Source organism: Artemia franciscana, chromosome 4 (assembly GCF_032884065.1).
Source record: "Artemia franciscana chromosome 4, ASM3288406v1, whole genome shotgun sequence".
In the NCBI taxonomy this organism is placed as follows: domain Eukaryota; kingdom Metazoa; phylum Arthropoda; class Branchiopoda; order Anostraca; family Artemiidae; genus Artemia; species Artemia franciscana.
Window position 1 is genome coordinate 42,773,150 of NC_088866.1, and position 6,411 is coordinate 42,779,560.

Sequence of the window (6,411 nt, forward strand, 5' to 3'; positions counted from 1 at the left end):
AGGGACCGGACCAGATTAAATTGGAAATAGTCGTTTTCCCGATTTGACCATCTGGGGGGAGTGGGGGGCCAGTTAATTCGCAAAAAAAACAGAAAAAATGAAGTATTTTTAACTTATGAGTGGATGATTGGATCTTAATGAAATTTGATGTTTGGAATGATATTGTGTCTCAGAGCTCTTATTTTGAATCCCGACCGGATCTGATGACATTGGCTGGAGTTGGAGGGGGGAAACCCCTCCACTCTCTTTACTGCTTCTACTATGAAGAACTCACCGCAGCACCAAGCCACTGGAGTCCAACACAGCTACGCACGCTCCTCTATCCCAATTTATTCAGAGCCTCCCTCTTTACACCCTCCCAGGAAGTTTCTATTCCCTTTAAATCTTTCTTTATGACATCCTCCCACCTCAACTGCGGACAGCCTGTTTTCTGTTTAGCCCTAGACAGTTAACTGAAAAGGACATTTTTTGGTAATCTGTCATCCTTTATCCGCATATTGTGCCCTAGCTATATCTACCTTTCTCTCATTACAGCCTACAAAGCGGTATTTACCTACGATATTTGCACCACCTATTGTTTGAAATACGGTCTGTCAGAGGGTTTCATTAGTTTATTTATAATGATTTATTTACGTTTTAAGCATGACTTTTTTTCACTACTTCTGCTCCCCTTTGGTTTAAATTAGTTCTGTACTTATTTTAAAAAACTTCTTTTGTTGAAACAGCTTCTGTTTTTTAAGTTAAAAGAATTAATTTCTGTAAGTTTTGTTGATATTTTTTTTATTGATGAATAAAGGCAAAAAGATGTTGGGGGGCTCTTCATATTCTGGACAAAATTTTGCTAGGAATTCTAAAAATAGCTATATTATAGAACTACAAATGGTTGGGTACGGCTACTAGTATTTTAAAAAATGTGAACAATTTTGGGAATTTTTTTGGGGGGGAAGCTGTTCCGTCGTATCTACTGTTACAACCTTTGATATAGACGAATAATGATCAAACACTTCGTTGTAGGAATTTTTTTTTGTGTGTGTTATATTTTGCTTTAATAGCTTGTTTGTTTCACATTTATGCATTTTGAGCTAGTATATTAGCTAATATAGTTCCAATTTGTTGCAAAAAAAAAGAAAGAAAAGGAGATGAAGAATCCCTTACAAGATTTGTTTCCAGTTGCGATTCCCTTGGTTCTGAAACTTTTATTGAGGTGTCTTCACGGCCTGAAATTTTAATGAGATCAAAAAAAGATCACACTAAGAATATAACACACTAATAACACACACTTTCAAACTAAGTATCAATACAACCATTTTTTTTTTTAAACATTCTTTGTCGCTGATGAGCTCCATTCAGCCAACAAATCAAAATTTGTTATCTACTTGTCCTTTCCGTCCAATATTCCCTCACAGTTTCAGCTAGGTTGCTTAAGGCGTTAATCTATACCATTAACCGTATATGAACTATTGAAGACGTCTCATTCTGATATCCGGGATGGAGATAGTGTCATTTGATTTAGCTCAACATCACCTTCAATATTTACAGAAAGTTTCAAATATCTTAGCCGTTCCTGCCGTATTGCAGATGAACCATTTTGACACCTGGATGCATACAGTTCACCGATTTAGATCAATATCCCCATCGGCATTCCCTCAAGACAGGGTGTTTTTTTTATTTAGTTTAACATTTCTCTCAACTTTCGGTGAAAGTTCCCACTTAATACTCTTAAATGTTCCCGAGTTATTGCATATATGCCATATTGACATTCATAATGCACTTAATGTCTCCTGAATTAGTTTCAATATACCTCTCGATATTCACTCGAAATTTTTACTTAATACTGTTAGTTGTTCCTGAAATATTATAAATGCGCCCTTTTTTTTTACCTTGTATGTTCGCAGTTGCTTTTGACTTTGTTGTACAATGTTTGTTTATTCCCTGAAAGTTTCTACTGTGGGTCCATGGAACTTCCTGAGATACTGTCAATATGTCTTTTTGGCAATCTTGATGCACATAGTGCGTTTTGATTTTGATCAGTACCATCTGTACAATTATCTGAAAGTCGCCTTAATACCCTAAGAAGTTGCTGAGATATTTTTGATATGCCCTTTTCTCAACCTGAATGCAGTAGTATTTTATCGTTGAATTCAATTTGCTCTCTGATCATTCCTTGAAAGTTAAACTTGATATCAAAAGCTGTTCGTGGCATGTTGCGGATACTATCTTTTGACAATTTGTTCGGGATTTATCTCAACAGGCAGCGAAGGTTTCAGCTTTATACTTTAAGCAATTCTTGTTATATTATATCAACTTTATGCGATTCTTGTTATATTATAGGTTCATCATTTTGACGAAATGGATGCACATAGTATCTTTCGATTTAGTTTAGAATCCTCCCCCAGGCATCCTCTGAAAGCGTCTACTAAATACTCTTAGCCGCTCTTGATATTTTGCAGACGCGCCCTTTCGACTACTTAGGTGTATATAGTATACTTTGATTTTGTTCGACACCATCCTCACCAATGATTGAAGGTTTCAAGTTAATACCCTTAGAAATTACTAAGATTTTGCAGACGCGCCCTTTCGACTACTTAGGTGTATATAGTATACTTTGATTTTGTTCGACACCATCCTCACCAATGATTGAAGGTTTCAAGTTAATACCCTTAGAAATTACTAAGATATTGCAGATGTGCTCTTTTGACTACCTGGATACACATATATTCTTATGAATCAGTTCGATTTTCTTCTTAACCTTCTCCTTAAAGTTTAAACTTAAAAACCCCTAGCTGCTCAGTTATTGTATACTAGCCATTTTGACAATCATGATAATAGTCTACTTTTAGTCTACTTTCATGTTTAATTCCTGGTCTGACATGTTGAGAGCCAAAGTAATTGGACAATATCAACGCGGTAGCTCCCGAAAATGTCTGGACAGCACTGCAACGCAACTGTGACCATGACTGGGGTCTCATTCGGAACCGGTTTTAGACTGATTGGAAACCAGTAACATCTAGTTTGCCTCGTGGGTTGGACCTCACTTCCTCAAGGCCATGGTCACACAACAGTTGCCCCGTGGCCGCTGGGGCCCTAGTCGCTCCTGAGCCGTTCTTGATAGTGCAAATGCGTCTTTCTTACGACCTTGTTACACGTAGTACACCTTCTGACTCTCATACAGTTCACCACCCTTCTCACGTCCCCGAAGACCTCACTAAATTGATTTCCAAGGATTTCAATAAAAGGGGTGCCAGAATTGATAATAAGTAAAATACGCTTAGCTACATATATATATATATATATATATATATATATATATATATATATATATATATATATATATATATATATATATATATATATACATATATATATTTATATATTGTATAATATATATATATATATTGTATAATATATTAGTTCTTCATCACTTTTTCGATGGTTTTTATCTCCGTAGGGCTCTTAGAAATGTAAATTTTTTAAATCACACCTTATCTACCCATGTAAGTTTTTGCCCAGAAAATTTCTTTTCCGCCAAAAACTAATCCATGCTACCCCCGCCCCTCCTTAGGTAGTGCTCATTTTCACATTTAGCATTTATCTTTTATTGACTAATTTCAGTTTTTAGGAACATATTTGTATCTGTGCTTTTCCTATATCACAAAATGTTCCAGGAAAGTCAAAAAGGATTTGTTAATAGCAAGCATAATTATATGTGAAGAAAAAAGGTCTTGACCTGACATCGCAACCATCTCGAGGTTTTCGCTCTTGTAATGTATTTAGCCAGTCTTCAAAATTTATCCTTTTATAAATTTTTTAGTTCGGAAAAACATATTGTCTATTGTCTGCAAATGATTGACTTTTCTTTTCTTTTCTAGATAATGAAGTAGCTGGGCAGTAAATTTCGGAAAGTAAATTTCTCTGTATAAGCCTGTTCTCTGTTGCATTCGTCTTTTTGTGTATAGACGCTTATATTTACATAAAAAGACAGTGCAGCAGAACTGGTTTCTTATAATTTTAAAGTTTAAATAAAAAAAACAAGGGTTCTAAACCTCAAGTTAAATAGAATCTCAGTTAAATTTGCGTATATTTTTTTTGCTCCCCTTTTTATATTTTACTAAAAAAAATAGAACCCTCAAAAAATTCTTAATCAATTTTGCTTCAATTTTTTGCTCATCCTTCACCTAACGAATTTTACTGCTCATTGAAGCTGTGCAATTATGTGGCCTCTGCTCCTGCCAAAGAACCTCTTCCTGACTCAACATACAACAGCATTTTTTTATTTTATATTTTAATATAAATTTAATCAATAAAATATTGTTTCTTTGTATTCTTGCAAACTGCTTGTTGATCTTAGAGCTAGGGATAGTTCATAGGGACGGAGTACAAGATAGAGAAAATTAAAATAAATACATAACTATGTTTATCAAAACAATTTTATGAAGAGCACTTACTATACACGAACAACTATTGTATACTTTCAACTTTAAGCATCCCCTTTTAAGAAGGGGATGCCATGAAGGAAAAGTGATATTGTGGTTATGTTTCAAAAACAGTTTCGACAGACCTATTTTGGGCCCGCCATTTTATATTTGCGGATTAATGCTAAACTTAAAAAATGTAGCTATGGACTTTTTTATATATAGAGTGAACCTGATAAAAGTAGGAAAGGGGATCTTGCTTGTCCAAAAACCCCCATTGCCAGGGTTTACTGTATCTATATGCTTACTAATGGAGAAGTAATAATAATCATAAAATTACTAAAATAATTCATTCTTTCAAATACATTGACCATCGGGTAAAGAATAATTTCAATTGAAAATATATTGCGTATTCATTGAAGAGGCAATGCTACTAATTGTTTTGGGGAGTTAAATGAGGGTTCCACAACTCATATTAATGGCCTTTTCCGTTTCTTTTTGTGCTGGATTTCTTCATTCAATTTAGTCTGTTTGGTTTAAGATTGTTAACTTAGAGGATTCGACTTATGCCCGCTCTGATCTCTAAAATTGTGTCTTTTCTTTCGCGAAAATGCATCGTTTTCATGCATTGAATTTTTAAATCAAATAACAGTGTATACAGTACTTTTGCGTTGACGATAGCTTCTGGTCTATGGATGTGCATCCTAACCCCAAAAAACCTTTGGGCGTTTTCATGAGTATCTAGGCTTGTATGAGAAGCCTAGAGGAAACTTTTAAGAACCTAATAAAATTATTGAAGAAGAATTTTTATCGTCCTTCAAAAGAACTATGCAGTAAGGTCGTGGAAATATGGCATATATTTTATGACATTTTACAAAATGTTGAAGATTAGCAAAAAAATATATAAAACGCCTTTTAAACCGTCGATTGTTAAAAAGACGCTATACTTTTGACTGTGGGGGAGACCTGTACTTAACGCTTTCGGTCTCTAAAACTCATGAAAATTTGGTTATAGTAGATTTTGAGTTGATTGTAAATCGAAAGTAACTCTAGAACAAAAGAGGTTATAGCATTAAGCGTTAATTATTATAGCATAAGTGCAACAGCATTTTCATAAGCTTGCTCTTTGGGAAACAAGTTCTTTCTGCTGTTGTAATTGAAAATACCCTTTATAACAATTTTTTGGCCGATTCGAGATATAAGGTTCAACCCCTTTTCATAGATTGTTGGCAACAGTTGTATTTTTTTAGTAATGACTTTAGTGCAATCAGGCTTTCTAAACATAGGAATTGACTATCCCTTGTGAGGTGTTTCTTTACCTACCGTAACGGTGATACTAGTATATAGCTAGTAAGAATGGTGGGTACTCAGAAGAATATCTATTGACACTCTGTTATATCTCTAGAAGTCGTGTTATTAATCTTTTGGAGGAGTATAAACAGCTTTCTATGAGCTCTGCAGAACATGGGCATTCATTTTTGGGAACAAGCTTTGTGTAAAATTTGCAGAGAAGTATAATTGAGATGGATGGCATTGTGTCCATAGAAGGTATAATTTCACCATGCTTTCTTGCCCAGAAGGAACAAACCCATTCGACAATATCTACCGCGTGAATGGATGGTGAAAATATATTTTTGAGGAGATGGATTAATCAATATTCTTTATAGCTTTACCTCCAAAGATGAAACCAGGGTGTTGCACGATCTTTGACTGACTAACTGATTTTTTTGTGTGTTCTCTCTGTCTTTGATTTTTGGAAATTGACCCTCTTGGCAATAGATCACTTTTCTGTCTCCACAAGATATGCCTGTGTGTACCGGGAAACTAGTTTGTGTCTCCATTTCTAAGGACATTTGTCAGTATCAGTAAAAAAGTGTAGAGAATTCTTTACCTCAAAACAGCGTCGATCTGAAAACACTGTCAATTAGTCCAATCTGTTTTAATGTATTGCACCTTGCATACGGTAAAGCCCTGCTTGTCCATAAATGTGGTCATGATA